The sequence below is a fragment of the Pezoporus occidentalis genome, unplaced genomic scaffold, assembly GCF_034315485.1.
Source record: "Pezoporus occidentalis ecotype Australia unplaced genomic scaffold, CSIRO_AGI_Poc_V1 ctg46, whole genome shotgun sequence".
In the NCBI taxonomy this organism is placed as follows: Eukaryota; Metazoa; Chordata; class Aves; order Psittaciformes; family Psittacidae; genus Pezoporus; species Pezoporus occidentalis.
Genome location: NW_026915791.1, coordinates 1,139,086 through 1,164,375, shown reverse-complemented (window position 1 = coordinate 1,164,375; position 25,290 = coordinate 1,139,086).

Genomic DNA, 25,290 nt, shown 5'->3' with positions numbered 1-25,290 from the left:
CTGCTTCTGTAGCTCTGATGAATGTTCACATACCCTAAATTAACAGTTACTTGCCTAGTATTTGGTTTTATCTATTTGTTGTTCAGGGGAATAACATTACCACCCTGCAGCACTGTCTGCTGACAGGTGATTTTATGGCTGTCACCAGCAGCAGCGACAAATTAATGCCTCCAAAACCCAGGAAGAGAGACATAAGGTGTTACACGTGGAGGTTAAGCACAACCAGAATTGCAGATGCAGCTCTTAGGAGGTTGCTGGGTTTTTTTTTCCTCCTCCACAAGTCATTAATGAGCAGCTGGATCCTACAGCGATAAGATTCAGAAATTAGCAGTTGCATATTCTGAGCAGCATCATGGTGCTGCTGGTGGTGTGTCTGGATAGCAAGGGGCACCTGTGGCTACATGGCTGGCTGGGTTCCTGCCCAACCACCACTCCAGTGCCACCACATTATTTATTGCACTACTAATGATGCAATGAAGTGCAAACAACCTGCATCAAGCATCTTTTTCATTTTCTGTTCACATTTAAAATAATAGAGAAAACACCACAGAATGAAGGGAAAAGAATGTATTGAACAATATGCCTGCTCTGTGTGGATGAATGGAGATCTGGAGAATGCAATTTGTACTTAACTGAAGACTAGAGTAGTATGAAGTTGGAGGGCTTGATCTAAGGCTGCTTGAACAACCTTCCTTTCCCCAACTTCTAACTCTTCAGCTTTACAGCTGGCTGGGACTGCAGGAGTTGTCAGAGGTTGGAAGTGGGTAAGTTCACATGCGCATGTGCACACACACATACTATCTCACCTTGCAGAGATGCAATTAGGAAAAACACAGGCCTCAGGAAGTCCTCAGCTCCAAAGGGGAAGGGCATACACATAAACAGACAAGGAAAAAGTTTAAACACACACACTTTTAAACCCCATGATGCCAGAGTGCTGTCCTGACTGTAATTACTGCAGAAGAGGCTGAAGCCATGTTGATGATTTTGAGGACAACCACATACTTGTGGATGCTCCTCTATCAAACAGAAATTGCCAAGCCCAGCAACACCAATGATGAAACAGAAAATCTGTTTTCCCGCAGTATGGATGTAAGGGCATGTTTCCAAGCAAAGATAAGGCTCCACCAGACCCAACTGAAGGGTTAAAGCCGGATTACTTGTAGTCCAGTCAGCACCTGTGATTCTTCAAAAGTTAATGGGCTCATACCAAAGATAACTGGGTTTAGTCCTGATGTGCAACAGCCAAGCGGTGCTGGCCAATGTCTCATCTGTCACTGAGAGAGGACAGGAATGCAACATGCCAAGTGGGCAATTATATATTCACATTATCCACCCACAGAGCTGAATGGCAAGTTGGTTTTTTTCATTGCCACTGTCACAAGTCAGCCATAGCCACACAATGCAAAACACAAAATACCCAAGAAAATATAGGATTATTAAATAAAAAAAGAAACACACACACAAAAACAGACTCTCTATAAACTCTTAACAAGCAGGAGCTCCTAATAAAGCCTTCCTGTTTTTTTCAGATAGCCCCATTTGTTTTACTTATCTGAAAGAAACAGTGAAAGCTTTGAGCAAATCCATGGTTATGCCAAACCTGAAGTGTAGACAAACCTTCACCCTGTTCTTTCCCTACATGTGAAAATTCAGTTGTTAATTGCCACCTCCTGCTCCATACAAAGCACAGCCCCACGCACACAGCAGCACCTCCCAACACAAAGCAGACTTCTGCTTTAAATAGTTGTTTAATAGGTTTGTGCCTCGGTGCTGTTTTCCCCACAAAGCCAAATACAGGGTTGCACATTTTCAGGCTGCAAAAACCCTTATTTAGAATGCGAAATAGTCAGACAATTAGTCTTAAAGTTATTCACACAGACAGCCTTATATTTGAAGTGTTACAGCTATGGAAATGAACAAATGAAATTACGGAGATAAACTGTGAGGAGGCACAGTGGTGTTACTTCAGGCATAGGTGCTAAGTACCAACAGCTCTGGAACAGGCCTGCTTGTTCTGACCCGCAGCCACACACACCAGGTTCATAGAATGGTTTGGGTTGGAAGGGACCTTAAAAATTATCCAGTTCCAAGCCCCCTGCCACCAGCAGGGACATCCTCCACTAGACCAGATTGCTCAAAGCCATGTTCAAACTGGTTTTGAACACTGGATGGGGGCAGCCACAACTTCTCTGGGCAACCTGTGCCAGTGCCTCACCACTCTCACAGGGAAGAGCTTCTTCCTCTTCTCTAATTCCTTGCCCAGACTTATTTTTTAATTATCTGTAAAGGGAAAAATAAATACAAATCTCCCCTTCCACTACTGCAGCCCTCAATTCTAGGTACATAAAATGTAACAAGTTATCCAGGAGGAGATGGGTTGGCTCAGCGGGAACATTCAGCTCCTAGTGGTGCTAGTGACTGTATGTCAGAGAAATAATTTAATCTCTTTTTGACCCAGTTCTAGAACTGGGCAAATATTGATTTTGTTGGTTCACTTGCCAAACTGGGGGGGAGGGAGGGAATGATTTAGGGTAAGCTGAACTGAAATAGTATTTGTTGTTACCACTGGCTTTTTGATTTTGTTGAAACATTACTATTTTAGATCCTCTTACCCAGACCCTAAATACGTATCTTGTTGTGCTCTGCTTTAATCTCTTCATTAAATATTAAAAAAAAAGTAATATCCAGACACAACAAAAACATTTAGTAAGACACTAACTGAAGGGAACTCTTTCAGTTCTCCAAGTTATTTCCCCAATTCTCCTCTATCCAGGAGCTATTTTCATGTGAAATAAAATGAGAGCTGAACTCTGACCTTACAGCCAGCTCTAAATGAAGGCACCAAAATTTTCTAAACCTTCTCCTATCTATTTCTGTTTAATGCCTTTTGTATATGAACTATGTATTTGTAGTACATAAGCTACACAATACATATATACATGTGTGTGCGTATATAAAACAAATAAGGACTGCCTTTAGGTTGGTATATAAGCACTGTTAAAATTTCTGGGACCACAATCTCAAGCAGGACCTTTAAGGACGAGTATCCTAGAAAATCACCATTTCAGTGCTGGAGTGATTGCCAGCACCTCTGTAAGTACACTGCGCATTTGTTTCACATACCAGTCGCGTGAGACTGTCATGATCAAACCCCTCACAGACAAACCACTGGGAACCTTTTGATAAATATTCATTATTGTGGCACTCATCTAAGAGTGAAAACTGCAGAATAATTAGCGATCCTTGCATGCAAGCTCAGGATGTCAGGCAAGATGTGCAATTATAGTTTTGTCATGGCACTCAAGGGGTATTTAATGAGTTTATCTGGTTGAACATTTGTTATTTTCTGAAGCAGACATCAACACTTCTATTTCAAGAAAATAATTCTCCCCTTCATGATTATCAAAATGTCTCCAGTTACTCCATATGCCAGGAGGCAAGTGAATGCCCTGATGAAAGTTATAGAAAACCACAACAATGATTCAAAAAGTGAAGATAGGATGCTGAAAAATGGCATCAGAGCTCCCACCACAGTGTGATATTCAGGAGAAGAGCAGCTATGGAAAACCATGGAAGCTTGTAGGTGGGAAAACAAATTCTGTCACTGGTCATCTAATGTCATAATTACTTTTCACATTGACTCACTGCTCTTCAGTTCTAGAGAGGAATCCTCCAAAGCTGCCAGTGTTCTTAGCTCTCATTGCACAATTCTTTCCACACAAAAAAAGAAAACTAAAGAAAAAGTATGCAATACCCTAAAACTGCATTTTCCTGCATTTGCTCCAAGTACAGCATGGTGCTGAGATGTGGACCTTCTGGTCCACCCACTACCAAAGGCTTTTTACACTCTGCTTGTGTTTGGGACGTGTATTTTGTTTGCGATGGCCATCTGCTCCTTGGCTCACTTGGCTTTGCTGCTTTTGGTATTTCAGAAGCTTTGCCTCATTTCCTCACCTGCACTGTCCTTTCAGAAATCATTTACCCCCAGGGAGGATTCCAGCAATCACACTCAGCCAGAGCAGGGTCTCTGCTGAGCCTGCTTCTACACTCTTCTCCGGATTTTAAACCTTGCTCCTCCAGACATTTTGATTTCCAGCTTTTTCCCAGCTATTTCTTTTGACCTCAAGCTCTCACCAACTCCGTTAACTGCACTTCCTGAACAATACTGAACCCATTGGAAAAGTCAGCACAGCAAGAGTTCTTAGAAGTAAATTCAAAGTTATTGCTTTTCAAACCTGTAAGAGTCACATTGTCAAGCTCTTCTGTACTATCATGAGAACCATAAATTTGCTTTAAGAGCAGCCAAAAGCTCAGATGTTATCTGTGCCCCCACCCTGAGCTTTCCAATTGGAGCTGACAGGGTCCTAAGGAAAAGAGGAAAAATACTGTTAGCCATTCAATAAATTCCTTGAAGTTATCACCAGCAATAACTACTCATTTATTTTTCCTCCCCAGGTTCCAAGGCACTTTGCAAAGACTATCAACAACTTCAGAACTTGTGTTTAGGAGCTGGGACATACACAGACACAAAGCCTGTGAGCTATTAGGAGTCTTCCTCCATCCCATCACCACTTGATAAAAATGTAATGCAACTAACTGAAAAAGAATCACTTGGATTATTCAAATCTAAACCTAGAAATCACAGAGTACAGAATGGTTTGGGTTGGAAGTGATTTTTAAAGACCATCTAGTTCCAAACCCTCATGCCACAGGCAGGGACACCTTTCACTAGACCAGGTTGCCCCAAGCCCTGTCCAACCTTGTCTTGAATACTTGAACACTTTATGGGTCAGACACAGCTTCTTTGGGCAACCTGTGCCCATGTCTCACCACCCTCACAGGGAAGAACTTCTTCCTTTTATCTAATCTAAATCTACTGTCAGTTTAAAGCCATTTACAAATGTATAAAGAACTACAGAAATGTACTCCAAGACATCACTCTGCTTCATAGGGGCTTTCTACCTACGACTGTAGGATCACCCCTTAGAATCAGGATCTACATCTTAGAACCTCAGAACCAGATTCTAAGGATCACCCCTTAGAACCAGGTATGAATTTTTAAACTCCTTCATGTCGCTTTGGAAATAATCAGTGGATTTCACATGTTGCTTCAACCTTAAGGTCAAGGAATGTGGTTTTTGTTGGGTTTTTTTGTTGGGTTTTGTTTGTTTGTTTGTTTGTTTGGGGTTTTTTGTGTTGTTTTTTTTTCTTTACCAGAATATGGATATCTGATGAAGAATGCAGTCTTATTCAAATGCTCACAATTCATTTTAGACTCTTAAAACCATACAGGCATGTGTGCGATTTCCATTTCAGGGAATCTTTAGGAGATGGCAGAAGTCAGGAGGCCACACTGCGGGAAGCGTCATTTCCAGAACAGACCTTACACTCTGCAGTCATCTGCCACAAGCTTCTGTGAGAAGACACTGGACATTGGCCTCTTTAGGTCAGACTTTCTCACGCTCATGTCCTTGGTTAGAGTTAAGTCACAACTCCTGCTCTACAAGTTGCACGTTAGCATAGAAGAGACCCCCTTGTACAGGTGTGATGTTTCCTGTAATACATATGAGCAACAACCATAAGAAACAATCTAAAGCTGTTCAACCTCAGCACATTTCTACACAGCCCTGGAAGAGATTATGCTATCATCACTTTTTACAAGGGCATGTAGGGAGAAGACAAAGGGGAAAGGATTTAAACTGAAAGAGCATAAATATAGATTAGATATTAGGAAGTTCTTCCCTGTGAGGGTGCTGGGGCACTGGCACAGGTTGCCCAGAGAAGCTGTGGCTGCCCCATCCCTGGCAGTGTTCAAGGCCAGGCTGCAGGGGACTTGGAGCAACCTGGTCTAGTGGAAGCTGTCCCTGCCCATAAAAGGGGGGTGGGAACTGGATAATGTTTAAGGTCCCTTCCAACACAAACCATTCTATGATTCTATAATGATCAGCCACATTAGGTGTTCACCTGTCCTCCAACCCACTCTGGCTACAGGGTAGGAGGACAAAGCAGAATTAGCAGGGGTAGATGTCACCTTTGGGTGAGCTCCTCTGGGGTCTGCACCAGATCCAGGTCTGAGAGCCTGGACTTCAGGATGACCTTGAAGGTTGAGAGTGCTGACCTCTACCTTTAAGCTCTTCCATGGATTCATATCTCCCACGGCCAAAGAAACATGCTGCCAATACGGGCATGGCTAAGGGAATTAAAGCTTTCCCATCCTGGGTAAGTAAACTTGTGCTTCCTGCACAATCATCCCATTCATAACTGCTTTAAATCCAAAGGCAAGTTATTGACTAGAAAGAATTAGAAGACCTCCTGAAAGAGCCTGGCAGGAGGAAGAGGTGGGTTTGCTGTAAGGATCATGGGTGCCCTAGAAGAAGCAGGGCACACATACAGAGTACAACCACGCTGTGTTTAGACAGCCAAGCGTCTGTGGAAGTTCAAAGTAACTCTTGCACTCCGACTGATGATCTGAACTATTTTCCTGTGAAGTCTTGATTATATTCTTTATTTAGCGCTTATGTAAAAGGATGGTAATTTTAACATTCAGTCTCCCGAGCTTCACAGCTCTGCACTGCACTCCATAGCAAGAAACAATGTGCCTTAAAATAATCTTCAATTTGACTTTTTTTTTCCTTGCTCTCTCTCTCCCAGAAGATTTAAAAAAGGACTTTTCAGAACTGATTTACCTGAAATATGTATGGTTAAGAACTGTTTAACTCACAGCTGCTCTAGTGAGCAATTCCATTCATGTGCTATAAAAAGCCAACGCATTGAACTAGTTCAACTTTTGCTGTTGCCATTTGCTTAAGCAGCATGATGTCACTTTGCACATTTTTATTCAATTCACACAAAATGAAAGCTATTTCCCTGTGATAAAGAAATATGTCTCAAACATAATTCCACAAGACCTACCTACCAAAGCCAGCAATACAGGGGAAAACAACATATTCATGTAGTTATAACATTTATATCATGCTACATCACGAGTAAGCAATTAATGACGCATAGTAATGAAATTCTCTCTCATAGCACTCATTTGACACATGCAAGGCACAAAGCTGCAAAGCTCCTGCAACACCCTAGACCCTGAACAAGTTAGAGACATTGCATAATGACATTTACAACACCAGATTACTCATGAGCCTTGCACACACACTGCACAGAACGTAGAAAACAAGCCCTCCTTCCCCAGGCTATAGTTGTATGCAGGACCCAGTGCCATCTGGGAAACCTCATAAGGTGCCCATCTCAGAGCATATACCTATATAATTTATACAACAGAAAGAGTTCTGGTACATTTGTGACAAGTCCTTGCACATGAGCACCACTCGCTCCTCCTCCCTTCCCCATCACACAAGTGTAGGAGATGCAGCCTGGCACATCACTGCACAGCCTTTGTAGCAAAGGGGACACTATAAAAAGATGTAAAAATATCCAGAATACCCTTTGCAGTCAGCAGGTTCTGCTGTACTCTTCCCCTGGGATACTGCCTCCCCGCAAGCTGTCACTGTAGGGGAAGGGGAAATCCCATTGCAAAACATGTTTTTACCCCTTTAGGCTCATTTTGAGGAAGTAAAACTGCTCACAAGAAAGCTCTGCACAGCCAAAGCCATTAGGGATATATTTAGCAACAGCAGGGCAAAAGCCAAGACCAGACCAAGTATCTCATCAAGCTTTGGGACACCTCAGTCTGTAGCTGCCACAAGCAAGGGAATAAAATCAGCAGGAGCTGGATCCTGACATTCTGAAGCTACCTTGGACCCACAGAGAATGCCCAAACACTCCTCTACTTCCACAGTAGATTCATCAAAGCAGAAGACCATACTGGGTCTCTCTCCAGAGAGACCCAAAATCCTCAGGGGAGACCACAGCATGGGAGAAAGTAAGATATCAGCATGGCCATGAAGTGTATGAGGATGGGTTCAAAGGAACAAAGGGAAATCTGGGTCCCAAGGGGACTGGCAGAAGTTTTGCTCAGATGCAGGTCTCCATGCAAAGCAGGAAGTTAGGAGCACAGGCAAGGCATGCCACAAGATGTGCAGGGAAGTTTAGGTTAGATAAAAGGAAGAAGTTCTTTACTGTGAGGGTGGTGAGGCACTTGCACAGGTTGCCCAAAGAAGTGGCAAATGCTCCATCTCTGACTGTTTGAGGCCAGGTTGGATGAAGCCTTGGGTTATGATCTAGTATGAGGTGTCCCTGACCATGGCAGGGAGGTTGGAACTAGATAATGTTCACAGTATCACAGTATGCTGGAGATTGGAAGGGACCTCAAAAGATCATCTAGTCCAAAGGTTAAGGTACTTTCCAACCCAAACTATTCTGTGTGCACAGCTGAAAGGAAACGTAACATCCCTGTTAAAACTACACTGATATCCTCTTTGCTCAGGAAGGGGCAGGTTCCTCCATGGGGCAACAAGTCAGCTCTGAATCAGACAATGAAGGAACCACATCTTGGTGGATACATGCGAAGCCTCAAAGAAGCTGCTTTCCCAGACTCAGCCTAAGTGAGCTTCCTCTGGTGCCCAAGAGGGGACATGATCTGACTTCCTGATGCATCCTCTCCAAACCAACACTCAGTACTACAATCTTATAAACACAAGACAGTTTTAGATATAGATAGGCACAGCTACAGGTTGGGCAGAAAAGAGATTCAGAGCAGCCCTGCGGAGAAGGACTTGGGGGTGTTGGTCAATGAGAAAATGAACATGAGCCGGCTTCAGTGTGCGCTCACAGCCCACAAAGCCAATCTTATTCTGGGTTGCATCAAAAGGAGTGTGACCAGCAGGTTGAAGGAGGTGATCCTGCCCCTCTGCTCTCGGGAGACCTCACTTGGAGCATTGTGTACAGTTCTGGTGTCCTCAACATAAAAAGTACATGGAACTGTTGGAACAAGTCCAGAGGAGGGCCACAAGGGTGATGAGGGGACAGGAGCACCTCCCATATGAAGATAGGCTGAGGAAGTTGGGGCTGTTCAGCCTGGAGAAGAGAAGGCTGCGTGGAGACCTCATAGCAGCCTTCCAGTATCTGAAGGGGGGCTATGAGGATGCTGGGGAGGGACTCTTCATTAGGGACTGTAGTGATAGGACAAGGGGTAACGGGTTAAAACTTAAACAGGGGAAGTTTAGATTGGATATAAGGAGGAAATTCTTTCCTGTTAGGGTGGTGAGGCACTGGAATGGGTTGCCCAGGGAAGTTGTGAATGCTCCATCCCTGGTGGTGTTCAAGGCCAGGTTGGACAGAGCCTTGGGTGACATGGTTTAGTAGGAGGCATCCCTGCCCATGGCAAGGGGGTTGGAACTAGATGATCTTAAGGTCCTTTCCAACCCTAACTATTCTATGATTCTATATAGTGGTTTTGTCATATACATACACACATGTTTTAATCTTATCCCACATCTCTCTCCTATTACTGATGACTTTTAACTCAATATCCATACATCAATGGACTTCAGGGAACTAACCTGTTCACCTGCCAGCATTTTTTAAAGAATTACGTTTCCTAGGTATATACGTAGCTAAGCAAACTGTGAAGAAAAGCACTACCCTCTCTAACAATACTGGTATCCTTTAGGAGATATGTACCTCATATCTCCTGTACCTCAGCCCTTGAAGAAAGGACCTCAGTGATCCATCTAACCTGAAGTTTGAAGGCAGGACGTCCTCCACAACACTGTTACTGCATGTCATTGCGCCTGTATCATCCCATCTTCTCTTCCCTTTACTCCTTTTCGTGCTTTGACAAAAGCACCTGCAAGAGACCTAAAAACGTTTTCCACTGCCACTGGATTAAGTGAAGCCTTTCAAGGAGAACCTGGTCCCTGCCACAGGGCTACACACAATTTTTACAATACTCTGCATTGACAGTACAGACAACATGGTATGTAAAGCCTTCACCTGCTTGCCATTTCATTTAATGAAATGCTTTTCCAGGGTATAAAAGACTGCTTTACCTTAAGGCAAGTGGTCGGGTTAGTTAGATAGAAGTCTAAATCCCATTAGTAAGTAAGAGGATCTACATACAAAAGGGCCCCATGCGGCAGTGTGTTGTGTAGCTCTCCCTGCTCTAGATCTTCAAGGATACACTACAAAAAAGGACTACAGCATCTCATGCCAAGACATTCATGACACTGCAAACAGTTGTACCTACTGGGATACACTTGCAAAAAAAAAGTAATCATCTGAATGACAAATGGGAGCAGGATTTCCCTTAATACTGAACAGGGACTGTTGCTAATGGAAACAAAGGTCCAGAGCTGCAGGGGTCTGTGCAGGATTCAGAGCCCATCCCTCATCTTCCCAAACTCATTCAAACTGCTTCAAATGCAGCAGATGGAGAGCCAGAGGCAGCAAGCCTTGGACCACAGCTCAGACAGGCAGAAGAAAACTCATTCAGCACCTTTGCTAACAGCATCTATATGTTTAATATGATTTCCCAGATCACCCCCAGGTGTTATATCCACTCCCTCCACAGCACAGCACAGGGCTCTGCTCTGCACATCCAGCACCACTCCCTTTGAGTCAGTATGTGAGGGTTTGATTCTGCTGCAAACTGCACACAATAAATACATAAATAATTATTTTCTCTATAGCTTTCTTTTCCACATGTAAAGAAGCAAGCAGGAGACAGAAGAGGAAAAGGAGCTGCAAAGATGCCATCATTTTGCATAAAGACCATCCCTCACACTGATCTGCTTCAGCAACCCCTGGTGTTCTGCACAGGCAGGAAAGCATGCATGAGTGATGCCAAGGCGCTGAACCATGGGACATCTAAAGCCAACTGCTGCCATGGGCCAGTGATGGAAAATCAGGCTCAGGCACAGCACCACAGCAATGCAGAGACAAGGATTTTTATTCTTGGAGTGACTGCCTCCCTCTACAGATTTCTAGCTGTCTCTACTGTATATAGGAACATGAACTGATAATTGTGCATCTAGAACTACACTGGGTTCAGCAAGCACAGCCTATATGAAATGAAGACCAGGGTGGTGAGACACTGGCACAGGTTGCCCAGAGAAGCTGTGGCTGCCCCATCCCTGGAAGTGTCCAAGGCCAGGTTGGACGGGGCTTGGAGCAACCTGGTCTAGTGGAAGGGGTCCTTGCCCATGGCAGGGGGTTGGAACTGGATGAGCTTTACAGTCCCCTCCTACCCAAGCCACTCTGTGATTCTGTGATCTCTCCAACAGAACAGGAACCCAAGTTGCACAACAGACACTGTGAACACTTATGACCAGTGGCCTCTACACTGGTTGCAACTTTGGCTGCCTGACTTTGCATCTGTAATGCTGCACATAGCCAGCACAACTCTTCTCTCCATGGAATATGTCAAGTGCTTAGAAATCTTAGGTTCCCCTTGGGCAGTACAGACTTTTTCTAAGCACTGCCCTGAAACTGCAGAGCATGGACAGTTGTCTCAAGGCAACACCAGGCTTAATTGCCAGGTGAGCCCTGACTGAAGCAGTGCAGCAGACCTCCACTGGGTTTGTCAATGTGAATTTAGAGGTTACCCAGATAAATAACCTGAGCAGGGCACAAGCATGAGGCATGCTAAGCCATAGGGAGCATTGCTTCTCATACCACATACTTGCTCCTGAGTGACCGGCTCTGCCAGCTCCCTGCAGGACATGGTTCTGGACTGATCTTAACACCTATACCATGTGCCACGTCTAAATGCTGTGCGTACACTTGGGGCAAATCCCTGTCATAGCTTCCTCCATAGCCCGAAACTCTTCACTGCAACAGCCCTAATTAATAATAATCCTCAGAGATGCAGAGCTCTCAGTACTTTACATTTGCAAATCTAGAAGTGCTTTCCAAAAGAAGTTAACACCCTTCTCTCTGTTTTCACAAGGGTACTTAGCCTCATCCTTTAAATCAGGCCTACACTTAAACCTCTTTTCAAACAGGCCATAAACTACTTTCTCCCCTTTCACCAGAAGAGACTACCAACTGTGCCTACACAACAAAATTAACAGTCCCAGCCTCCCCAGCACCATTTGCTGTGTTATTACACTGCAATGGGTCTTTGCACAAGTCAGTGCCGATCCCCATTCCCAGGGGCTGTGGCAGGCTCTGCAATAGGAGAGGACATTGCCAAAAGACAGCGCACACACTAATCACAATCCCCCTGAACCTCAAATGTATATCAGGGCAGCAAGAGATGACCATGCAATGTATAAACATACCAAGCAAGCTACTAAATCCAGGAATATCAGAAACATCCTCACATTAGCCTGAGGCTAGGCAAAGGGAGGAAATTGTGCCTGTGATGCTCAGTGGAGTCCTAAATTGCATAGTTATACCCACCTCCGAGTGGTATGAGAAAGTCATAGACGCACTTCCCTACTATCAGGAAAATAATATATTAACTCAGGGCATAGCCACACAATTTTGTAGTTATGGTGATGTTAACTCATCACTTTTGACAAGGACATGTAGAAATAGGACAGAGAGGAATGGCTTTATGCTGAAAGAGAATAAATTTAGATTAGATATTAGGAAGAAGTTCTTCCCTGCAAGGATGCTGAGGCACTGGAACAGGTTGCCCAGAGAAGCTGTGGCTGCCCCATCCCTGGCAGTGCTCAAGGCCAGGTTGGACAGGGCTTGGAGCAACCTGGTCTAGTGGAAGGTGTCTCCATCTGTGGCTGGGGGGTTGGAACTGGATGAGCTTTAAGGTCCCTTCAACCCAAACCAGTCTGGGATTCTACGATTCTGCATCATGTCCCTGACTTCTGCCTGGGTTGAAGCACACCCCTGAGGCTGCCCTGTCTCCTCTTTTGAGATACTGTTCTCCAGGGCTGCTCTGCTTCTGGGGACACACAAGTGACCACCTCTGACCCAAAATGCAGAGCCATCACCTCACCAGGACTCAAGCCCCCACAGACACACCCAAACACAGATATGCCACTCAACCTCCTCCATGTTGCACTGAAGCCAGCAAGTTTGCTTTGCCCAAACACCCTTTCCAAAATTAAGATCTACTGGATGTCTTCAGGCCAACAACCTGAATCTCATGGACACAAGCACAAATTCAGAAAGAAATTCTGTTTATGGCATGGCAACAGCATATGGATACATCACTGGGGACTGTATTTTCCGTTCTCTGCATCATCAGTTTGAAGTAGCTCCACGCACATCTAGCAAGCAGTGTGCACTTCAGCTAACTCAAGATGTCCTTTGGACATTTTATATTTCCCTTTAAAATAAAACTTTTCCAGGCTGTTAGTGTTCTCCCACCCATGTGTGACAAAAGAGATCCTGTAGACTCTTAGAGGAAATCCTTTGTTATACCCCTTTTTCCTTTTTTTTTTCAGGGATGTCAGGGCAAAACTATCTTTTTGAGTCCAAGATGCTCTCAAAGTGAGCAGCTTCAAAACATAGCCCATTTTTCAGACCAGTTTTTCTAAATACAGCTGCTCTGTATTACTTATCCCCTCTCAAGTCCCCATTCCTATCATATGCCATTGCTTTTCCTGAGCCAGAGCAACTTCCAGCAGTGGTGAGAGGTCTATGGCATGGTTTAGTCATGCACAGCACAGAAATTTGAGTCTCTGCTAGACCACAGAGTAAAATGAATCAATGCAGTGCCGTAGTCCCAAAATTCTTAGAGGAGAGCTGGTACTCAACCAAACCACGTGTAGAGACTGAGGAAGAGAGAGGAACTTCAAGATTCATCTTACAATGAAAACACAAAAGCAAACCACAAGATGGTTATTTTCTGAACAGATCTCCTAGACTTATTTTAGCTTCTAGTATTGCAGGGATCAGAAAAGAGATATCATGTACTTACCACCAAAGAAAACGCACCACAATACCTCCAAGTGTGCAATAAGACAGCTTTACCGTCAGGATTATTTGTGTTTCATCATTTCATAAAGCTTCAAATGCCCAAAAGCTTAAGCACTGATGTTCTGGGGCTGCCTTCTTTATCCTACACAATGCCCTGACTAGACTCTACCAATTTATGACATTATTGTATCACTAAGGTGTGAGACTGTTCTACTCACATGCCTAACACTACAACAGAGGTGCTCAGATGATGGAAACCTGAAAATGTTTTTTTTTTTTCCTCAGACAAAGGAAAATGGATTCTGTTGAACTACAATATCAGTACATGTCAATAGCAGGATTTTGCCTAGAGGAGCATGAGAAAGTCTTTCAGTAAGCTAATTAGAGCATGTATGTAGGAGTAACCACCCATGACCCAAATCAGATGCCCAGACTGCTTCTTCGTTTCCCACCTCTCACTCTGCTCAAGACTGGGAGGATTTGCTCTGCATTTCTCTGATGCACCTAGGATACTTCAATACAATTTAGTAAGCCATCTCCATCCTTGCTTTGATTCCCACTTCATTTCTCCATAAACCTCATTTTCACTTTCCTATTTAAAAAGGCAACAAGCTGAACAGCCTTGCAGAGCCTACTGCATTTTTTGCTTTCCAATTTCTTAAGGTTTTTTTGAAATACATAAAAATGGAACATGTTCCACAGGACTTGTTAGAAATTACCCTGAAGTTGGGCAACAGCTGACAGTTCACTCAAACCTGCTCCATCCCTGTCCTCAGCAACTGCAGGGACGGACCAGTGTGGAATCACCAATGGGTTTCATACTAAAGTGGGCTCCTGGTGTCAGATCTGCATTTGCCATACCTTTGTGAAAGGCAAACAAACCTTTAATACTTCTTACAGTAATTAATAATGGTGCTCCTTTCACTTTTTTTTCCCCCTTAAACAGTGCCATGACTGCTTCTTAAGGACATGCTAATCATTATTATTATTATTATTAACATTGCAGTAATTCCTTGAAAATTCTGCCAGGAGCTGCGGTCCCGCTGTGACACGTGATGCACAAACACAACACAGCCCCACTCTAAAGCTTTGCAGGCCAAGTAAATTTGTCTCAAAAAAGGAAAACCAGCTCTAGTTTTCTGCCCTATACTACAGATCTTTGTCTCTTTGACAGACTTTCCTTTCATTTCCACCTCTCTCCTCAACTTCCCACCCCACACAATCCCCAGTGAACTTTGCATCACACTCTCCAAATGGCTTTTAGATTAGGAAGCCAGCCTTCTCCTTCTAGATGCTGAGACCTTTAATACTCCAGGAAACTTGGGCTCCTCCTGCACAGGGATACCTGAGAGCATCCACAAGAACTTGCAACCTAAGGTCCATACAAAGACAAAACAATTTAATCTAGGTTTATACATCTTAAAGAATCAGATTTATACAGCTTGCCAGAGTCTTGCTTTAAACCTCCATACTTTAGGTAAGTTTTATTAATGTTTTAATGTGTAATAACAGTCCTACAATTATGAAGTTAATGATACAACTATACTCTGAAGTGGTAAAATGCATTTCCTGCTAAAAGAGAACAGCTGTAAACTTGAGATTTTAATTGAGAAAAATCAGCTCTAAGGGGATCTTAATCCTGCATCTGATTTTGTTCTTACTTCACATCTCAAGCTAGTTAAAACTAGAAACTTCTCTAGCACAACAGACACCCAGCAGCATCTCTCAGCAATGCAAAAGATTTGATCATTTGGGGATATTTCACATATCTTGCACAGTTTGGGAGTAGTATCCAGCCTCTCCGCATGCTATGCTGATGGTCAGGCAAGCAGCAAACTGCACAGGCAGTAGAAGTTAAACCTCTGGCACAGAGAACATGGGGAAGGTCAGGAGTAGTTTGTCAAAGGCAGGAGTTGAAGGTGAGAAGTCAAAGACAAGAAGAGACTGACATACAAATAAGGTCTTGCTAAAATCACATTAGGAACCACTACCACAGGTGTCTCCAGGCTCACCTTATCCTCATCACATCAGTACTGAGCTCTGCTTGGGCTCATCATGAAGCCCAGGAGCTGAGGACCACTGCTGCACAGCAGGACTGCAGCTGGCAAACACCACGCTCTCTCCACAAGACACAGCTACCTCCTCAATAGCAATCACAATTAGCCACACACATAGATAAGGTAACCTTATATTCCAGTGTAAAACACAGTAAGCAGAACAGCTTTTCTAGTCAACATCTTATATTTAACAACCTCAGGGAGCCAGTGTTCAAGAGCTATAATAAAATGCCTCTAAACACCCCACAAGATCATGCTCATCATCCATCTACTACATATCTGATTTGCTCCACCAGCAGTTACATACTTTTAATGTATGAGCCAGGCACATTCTCATGCACACCCGATTTTTGTGACCAAATATTACTGCTGCGTATGTAGCTAGAGAATTTGGGTACATCCAAAACCAGAGATGCACTTCTAGAAGCAGTGACTCAAAAGTGCTATTGCACTGAGTACAGGGTCATGCTTGGGAACAGCCCTCACATATACACTGTGCAGTCAGTCACACAGCACAAGCCTTGCAGAGAGCTACTGAATTTGGGAGCATATCACAGCCCCACAGGTGACAAGTCCAATTCTGTTTTATAGATGCCAGGTCTATGGAAAAGAGCAGGTAAGTGGTTCTTACCTGCATGAGCACTTCCAAGAACAACATAGTACAAATTCTACAGCAGGGAGACAGCCAGAAACAGACAACTGCCACCCTCAGAAAGACTAGTGCTATCAGCTAACATCACTCAGCACTCAGAAAAAGCCAGTGCTTTATTCTTCCATATGGTGCTTTATAAGCTAATAACTACAGAACAAGCAGCCAAGTGCTGTACATCAGCTATCTGAAGGATGCGAGGAAGGAAGGAGCACATACTCCTTGCAAGAGCGAAACCACTGGTGAGTCATTACAGGCTTATGAAATAGAGACCATGCCAGCTAAGAAACCACATGTGTAACCAAAACACCTGGTAGGTTTTGCCCACGTTATGATTTCACTGTGCAACTGATTTATGGAGCAGGTTTTCAACACCACTCCTAAATACTGTTGCAATTTAATTTACTCCTGTATTAGCTACGGCTGTGCAACTCTCAATGGCAGAGCACTACTGACCCACAAATTAATCTTTGGCTGTCCTCATTACCACATACTCCCATCTGCTTTATTTCTGCCTGTCTTTATACACATCCCATGCATCAGAAACCAAGAAACCAGCCAAGGAAGGTCAGCACTGCTCCAAGCTGGTACCCTGCAGACCAGCATGGTCCAATTAACTGGATGGCCATTGGGTTTGATGCACTTGGACCATTCAAAGATTACAGACCACCAAGACATCACAATACGGATGCATTCAGCAGAAGCACACCAAGACTGCTTAAACTGGCTGGGCAGTATTAGTAGCAGGATACATCAGTAGCAGAGATTATACAAATCAGTGCAAAGGCTGAATCACAGCCCCATAGTTGAGGCATTTCCTACTCCCATTCACAACCATTGCATTTCCAGCACAACAGCTTCCCAAGACCTTTGCCAGAACAGTCATCCACCAGCACAGTTGTGCATAAACACAGAGAGAAAAAGGAAACCTGGGCTCCTGCCTCAGAGGAGAGATGTCAACTAAAAATACCACCTGCCAGTGCTGACAGCTCTGTGCTGGGTTCACAGCACAAGCTGAGCTCCTCCACAACCACTTTCACCTCCAATCAAGAGAGTGCTTCCACTCCAATGAAGTGTAAAGGTGAGAAACCCTGCTCAGCCATTGCATTGGCACTGGAGAGACTCTGGGATCAGAGCAGCATTTCCTCCCATGCATTCCACATACTGCATTTTCAACAATCAGTTGGGGAAAGATGAACTGAAACCAGCCAAGCCTGGAGCTCTGAATTTCCATCAGCCATGGAAGATGCCAGGAGTGCTGTTCACAGCACTCAGCAAAGCAGCTCTGCACTGTCTATGCATGCTCAGTCCAGCTATTTCCACCCACGGTCATTAACAAACAGAATGAGACCAGAGCAAGATCATGATTTTGTTTATAGCAAATCTGGAGTCACTGAGACAAAAGTATTATTCATCTGATGCACAACAGCAGCACACAGAGATCTCAGCCCTCTCCCACCCTCCTCTTGGCTGACTGCACTGACTTGGGTGACTTCAAGTTTTCCTCTCTCCACCCTATAGCGGTGAAACAAAACTAAGGTCTTCCATGGGATGCAAGCCACCAGAGCTTACTGCCACAAGAATACCTTAAGGAAAAGACTCAACACAAATTCAGCTATTTCATGGCAATTTTTTTTCCATAAAAGCTCTCCCAGCCTGACCAGCTGAACACCATGCAGATGATGTGGCACTGCATCAGGGAACAGATGAGTTTTGGTCCCATCTAGAAGAGCATCACAGGCAGCAGCAAGAAACTGAATTCTGGGAAAAGAAGGCCATTATGCATCTTCCTTACTCTCAGCTACAATGAGTTTCATGCAGACAGGGGACTGGATGTTTGTGCACCAAGACGACCATACAAAATCCCAGAGATGGGAGCTGAAAGTACCTTTAACAGAGATCCTGGTTTGAAACATGAACACTGGGTTTGCTCTACCTTTGCAACACCTGGGTTGGTGAACAAGTCTATACTTACGCTCATAGATCACTCTGCCACATTCATCTCCAGTGCAACATGTATCTGGCTACCAGTCCATCATGAAGGAGTCACTGGACTGAAGGAACCTGCCAACTCAACCTTACATACTTCTTATCTGCATCAATCAACCAAGAGGAGGAAGGTCTTCAGAAGTAGCAATAACCATATCTAAATATCACCCTGTTGTATTCCCACACTTGGCATCCACCAGCTCTGTTCCAGCATGCATCAGAGAGCTTATCTTGTACTGCCAATACAACACTGTCTGTAGGTACACAGTTTTCTGGCTTCCCCATCCATATTCACTATTACCTGGACAGCTCAGTCTGTTTCTCTAGAACATGAGCTGCATAAGGAATATCAAGAACTACCTAAGAATGAAGGAGTTCAGACCTTGACTATTAAACAGAGAGAGAAAGGACTCGCTTATTTCTTAGTTAAACACACTGACTTCTAATGCTTGCCTGAAGTCTGTGCCTCAATCCTATACCTTAACATTATCCTTACAATAAATAAATAAATAAATACGAATACAGGAACTCAGCGATTGAATCACTCCATTCCCTTCACTCCAACTCATCACGCCACACTGGGAAGATGGCTCTCAGGGGACTCCTACATGAGTGGTAGGAGGATGGGAAAGCCCATTAGTGAAATCCCATTAGACTTCACTGGCTGGGAGTTTAGTTGCAGGGTATTGGTACTACACTTCTAAAAGCCCCTGAAGTTTGAGGACTCTACTGTTCGAGTATGGAGTAGCTGTGGGCAAGAAAATGTTCTCTTTATAATATTTAACTGCAATAGTAAAACCCCCTTTTTCTTAGGTGCCTAAGGTAAAGTTAAGCTTTCCTATAAGGCACAACATATACATTAATTAAACTAACTAGAAAATGTGAGGATTTTTGCCTCAGATGAGCACTCTCATGGCTTATTAGTGGAAAGCTCTTCAACCTGGTTGACTGCAGATTACAGATATCTCCTGTTTGTATGGAAATACATACTTGGCTAAAAGCAGGCACTGCTGAACATCTACAGCAGCCCAGGAAGGCATTGATACCATGGCAAATTATGTCACCCCCCATGAATATGGAAAAGGCTCACGCATACCCTTTATCATTTCTGTCCTGTTTTCTGCTCAGGCAGGCATCCCATCTTTTGCACAGGAATGGACACCTCAGACAATTGTTCATCCATATCTCCATCAGCATTTACAGTCATGTATAATGGATTATCTGATGATCAATTAATTGGTGTCACAATATAACAGAATGCCATAGGCTAGACAAAACCCAGCTGGCATCAAGAGCTGGATCTGACCTCTAGGCACAAAGCAAGCCAAGGGGTGACAACAGCCTTGCTCATTTAAAATAGATCACTCCAAATGTCAGCACAAAGGAAGCTGATGGCACATATTATGAAAGGAGAAATTACTGGAAGAGGACAGGTTGTCTTGTATATGATTGGAGGTCAGGTCATTTCTCATTGACCTAAGGCCTGGGACACAACACACCAGACATAGTTTACTGCTGTGCAAGTTCACATGGGCCATTTCTTCTCTGTCTTCCCACAAAACTTTGCTGAAGCAAGAAAAATTGTAAATCCCAAAGCCTGACATAGTTCACAAATTCCAAACAGCATTTTTGAATAATTGGAAAGCATTTAAATGTTTTGACAGTTTTTAAGTGAAGCATTTCAATCTTTCATTTTGAAATGCCTGTTTGAAAATTCCCTACTACTTTGTACTAAAAGACTCATGCAGGTTAACAAAAACCCACAAAACAAACCAAAGCCCACAAAACAACAGAATAAACCCCAGCAGCACATTTCCACTTTGTCAAAACACTCTCATTACCTGGGATAACTGCTTGAGAGTTACCACTTCTCCAAAAAAAAAAAATGCATACTTCCCTTTGCCATAGCTCTAAACTCAGTGAACTTGGACCAGGCACATCCCAGAGACCCAGCTCACCTTAAAGCGTAATTTTTCTTCTTTCCTCACTGAGATTCTGTCAAACACTGCACAAGATAATCTGGAGAAGCACATGGCAGATCAGCACAGATGCAGTGCTCCTGGCATCTCTACAGACTTCCTACAAAGCTACTCTGTGACCTTTACTTAAGAGCCCACAGAAAAAGTGAGCATCACAACAAAGAACACTCCTCCCTGGCCACATTTTAACTTATTCATACAGCGCATGTAAGAAAGGACTGCCTCCCCATATACATTTGCCCCCCTTACACCACCACCACCCCACCCCCCACAGTCAACTGGGTCATTTTCATGAAAGAAGAGGGAAAAAAACCTTCACATTTGGAAAAGGAGAGTATTGAGAGCACCATGCAGTCACCAACTCACACCAAGGCTGCCTACAGTGCCTATGGGAAGAAAAGCAGACTGCCAGCCCAGCCTGGCTTTATGTAATGATCAGAATTAATTCCAGCGGTAGGGCTGCAGACGTGCCCCTCATAAACAGCTCTAACACTAACTTTGTATTAGTAGCTTTGCTTATGTGCAAAGTTAAAAGTGAGGCTGCGCTTAATTTCGGGGGGAGGTTGCAGGCAAGTGGCTGATTTATGAAGTTCTCTTTGGCACTATTTGGTAGGGTGGTGGGGGAAACGCTGGGGGAAGAAGTAGAGAACAGCCCTGGTTGGCAACTGGAATAATGATCTAAATGGCAGCTGGGTGTATGGGATGCTGTCAGCTGCATGAAATCATGATGTTTCTCTTGTATTTACATATCACCCCTCTGCCAGAGGAGGTATGCCATGATGCTTGCAATGGAAGGAGGACTTTGCTCCATCGTGTGAGGAGACAATGCAAGAGTAAAACTTGTGCTAAAACAGCTACAGGGCAACAGCCCTCCCTCTCTGCTTTGACCCTTTTTGTAGTGTAACGCTGCCAAGACTGCCTTATTGCTTTATATTTCATCAAAGTAATGCTAAACAAATAGAAAAAAAAGAAAGAAATCCAACACCCAGAAGAGCAGAGTAAGTCCACCTTCAGGAAAAACAGCTATTAATCAGGTGGGCAGCCTAATGCAGTGCCCAACTCCTTCAGCTTCTTCCACTGAGAAGTATTTGTTTATTTGCTAATTCCTAATCCTGGCCCCTGATTCCTAAACTGGCCTTCAAGGTTTTAGCTCGGGGTGAAGCTGGAAGCAACTGGTGGCCTGCCTCAGATAGGCAGTGCCATGGATGGTTTGATAGGGGATGCGATTTTGCACAGGAGGGAACCACCAGCGTCCTCCCTCCTCTTGCCTTTCTCCTGCACCTCGCTCACACGTTTCCCCCCTTTGCAGCACAAAGAGCCACAAAGAGTGGGCAGACTGCACAGCTAGGATGGTAAGGGTCTGGAGGTTTTTTGACTGTTGACGAAATCATGGAATTTCTCAGATATCTAGCTATTCTTTTTTTCATGAAATACTATTTTTAACAGTGCAAATAATTTTTTTACAAAAAGAGGTCACGTGTACAAGATAAAGGTCTACTAAGGCAGGTGAGGCTGGATCAAGTGTTTGTTTGAGTTGTTTTTATAAACATTATTTTAATGACTCTTCATTTAGTCAGTTCATCAGACTGGCTTATCCTTCTCCTAACAGTCTAATGACAGAATGCAAATCATCCCAGTTCTCTCCACTGCGTACTCCCACCAAGCACATTTCAACAGCCAGCATTTGTTCCAGCACCCATCATGAGAATATTCACAAAGATTTTCAGTTTAACAAGTGGTACACTAAGATGCCAGATATTTAACGGAAAAACCTGTAGCCAGAATACTGCCGCACACCCCTCATTGACACAGACATTAATATATACCCCTGTAGGAATGCTCTGAGATGTGCCGTCCTTCATCAGATTCATGAGCAGTTACCTCCCCACCTCAACAAGTCTCGGCATGGCAAGCTGGGAACACAAAACAGACTTTTCTTTCCAAGCATGGGGTAAAAGTCAAAGCATCAGTCTGTCCTATTTGCCCATGTTCCTCCCTGCTCAGAAGAGGGTCTCTTCTTTCTATGGCAGATGTTCAGAGCACTGTGCCAGTCTAAGGAAGGGGACAACACAGAGAATAGATGGAGAAAGGCAAGGGGCAGGGCAGGCTGGACAAATGGGAATGGTCTGACAAAACACTCCTGAATTTTGGTACAGACAAATACAAAATCCTACAGCTGGGAGGTAGCAAACCCATGTGACAGGACAGGCTGTTAAAGTGTCCCTACAGAAAAGGTTTTGGTGCACTCCTGGCAGGGATGAAAGCCAGCCCCATCCTAGGTTGTATTAGCAGAAGCACAGGCAGAAAGGAAAAGTCCACAGGAACCATTTAACGTATAATTACAGCCATCAGCATGCTAAATGCTGCCCTCTCCTCTGGTCCTTCTGGTGGTCCCAGTGATTGTAACTCCCACCTGGTGGATATAATCCACAGAGCCATTTTCCTCAATTGTAGGGAAAACAAATTCCTTTAAAAAATAATAAATAAACAAAATAGATAATTTCAATATTTTTTCATGGAAACTGTGCTTTTCCACAAAACTAGAGGCTCATTAATCATAGAATCATAGAATCCTTGAATGGTTCAGGTTGGAAAGTACCTTAAAGACCAGATGGACAAGTCCAATCCCCCTGCCACAGGCAGGGACACCTTCCCCTAGATCAGGTTGCTCAAAGCCGCATCCAACCTGGCTTTAATCTAACTACATTGCCCAAGTTATTTCCACGCAGTGCTGACATGACAATGCAAGGCATCGACAAGCAGCAGCCACGTGTGAACCAACTCCAACCTGCAGCCAGGAACTCACCAACACCTCACAAAAGCACTGGCACAATTTCTATCATGCCACTTTCAGTGAGAGGGCAGTGGTGACACCATGCTTTGCACAACCACACACCAATGGCTGGGATACAGCCACTCAGGGCTCTCACATTTGCCATGCATCTCTGGTGCCTGGCACCCTCCTCCACCCACCTCTTCACGCTCCAAGGCCATATTGCAGCAGCTCATGGCTGTTTCTGCCCCAGCAGTCTCTCAGCCCCCTGGCTTCAAGACACCAATGCTTGCCTGCTCTGCAGAGGCCACATCTTCCAGGACAGTCTTACAGCACATGAGAAATAAACAGCTATTTCATCTAGTCACAAAAACACATTTCCAAGTTACAGAACAATGCTCAGGGGATTTCTCCTTTTGCTTGTGCCAGGAAGCCCAATAGTGTGGCTCTGGCAGAACAGGCAGCCCTTGGCAAGACTCTGCCCAGCTGTTACATTTCAGAGTGTGGCAGCTGTCAGCTCCAAGACCTCCAGAGGACCCTGGAGCCCCATTCCTGGGGTACCTGGGCAACCCTCTCTTTTTGAAGCCAACTGGACTTAGGCACATTGGCACTCAGAGGCCACCAGCCAAAAAGCTGGCTGTGAACTCCTGAGCAATGCCTACCACGGCTGGAATGAGGTGTGTGGTTTACACACCAGAAAGCTCACAGTAAGTGATCCAGTGGGTGCTGCACATACAGAGGAACGGAAGGGACCTTCCAGTCCATTGATTCCATCTCCTCCTCACTTCCCACACTGAAAGTTACCTACTGACACATTTCGTACAGTGCACTCCAAAGGGTACATAGTGTTTTAATCATGTAATGGTATTAATAACATAATTAAAGTCCAGGCTATTTGCTAAGTAACATATATTACTCCAATCACTGCTTTAATATATTTAAAATAGATTAACTGCTTCCTAGAGTTTGAGGCCAGGAGAGACAGTGGGACTCTTCTGGGTTGATTTCCCACATATTCATGAGCTGGACAATTCCCTCAGCAATCCCTACCTGTACTGAGCTTGCCAATTTAAGAAGCAACATCTGATTGTATATCAAAGACATCTGACATCAGGGAGTAGAGCACATTTCTTGGTGTGCTGCTCCAACAACTAATTACCCCAGCTGATAAAAAAAAAATCATCTTTATTTCCAGTGTGGGCTTTGATGACTTCAAATGATTGCTGATGGCTCCTCTAACACCTTAGGCAGCTGCTTGGAGCTAGCTCTTGACTACTGCCTGCGTCTTCCTTCACAAGATAATTATAACATACACTTACCTCCTTCTTTAACTATTTCAGTCAGTCTGAACTACCTTAACGCATGGAACTCCTCTAGTCCGTCCTCATAAGACCTGTTTTCCAGATCACAAACCTCTCTGGTACTCAAATATCCTGACAACAAGGAACCAGGGAAAGCAGACATCAAAACCAAGTTAAATTCTGCTGAGAGCAATATCAGCCTGTAAGATGTTCAAGGCAACTGCCTGGTCCTTCAACCTTTTATGCATGCAAGAAGCATTCATGGAAGAAGCTATCTCCCAGACTGGACCACCAGTATGCTCTTGGGTAGCCACCAACTCTTACAAGGAAGTCCTCCTTCCAGAACAGCCAGGCTTTAAAATCTGTCTGAGAACAGCAAACCGACTTCCCTCCATTTTCAGCTATATTTAGCAAGGCCATTATTTATGGAGATGGCAGGAAATAATTCAGTTGGATCTAGACACAAGTCAAAATTGGAAAGAGGATCTATAAAAAGAAAACCAAAGGACTGAACAAGGAGCCAGGCATGGGGACTCAGAGTACGAGTATGAGGGAGGGCTCTCCAGCAGCAATGGAGCAGCAGCACTGCAGACCCCAAACACGTACACTGGATCAGACCTAAACCGTGGGGACCAATGGAGCTGGCTTCCCTCAGACAGCCGCTCTCAAAAACCCCATTCTCTAAAAGAACAGTATTTTCCAGGTTTAAGGAACAACCTATGGCCCTGAGTCCACCCTAGTCAGGGAAGTGATG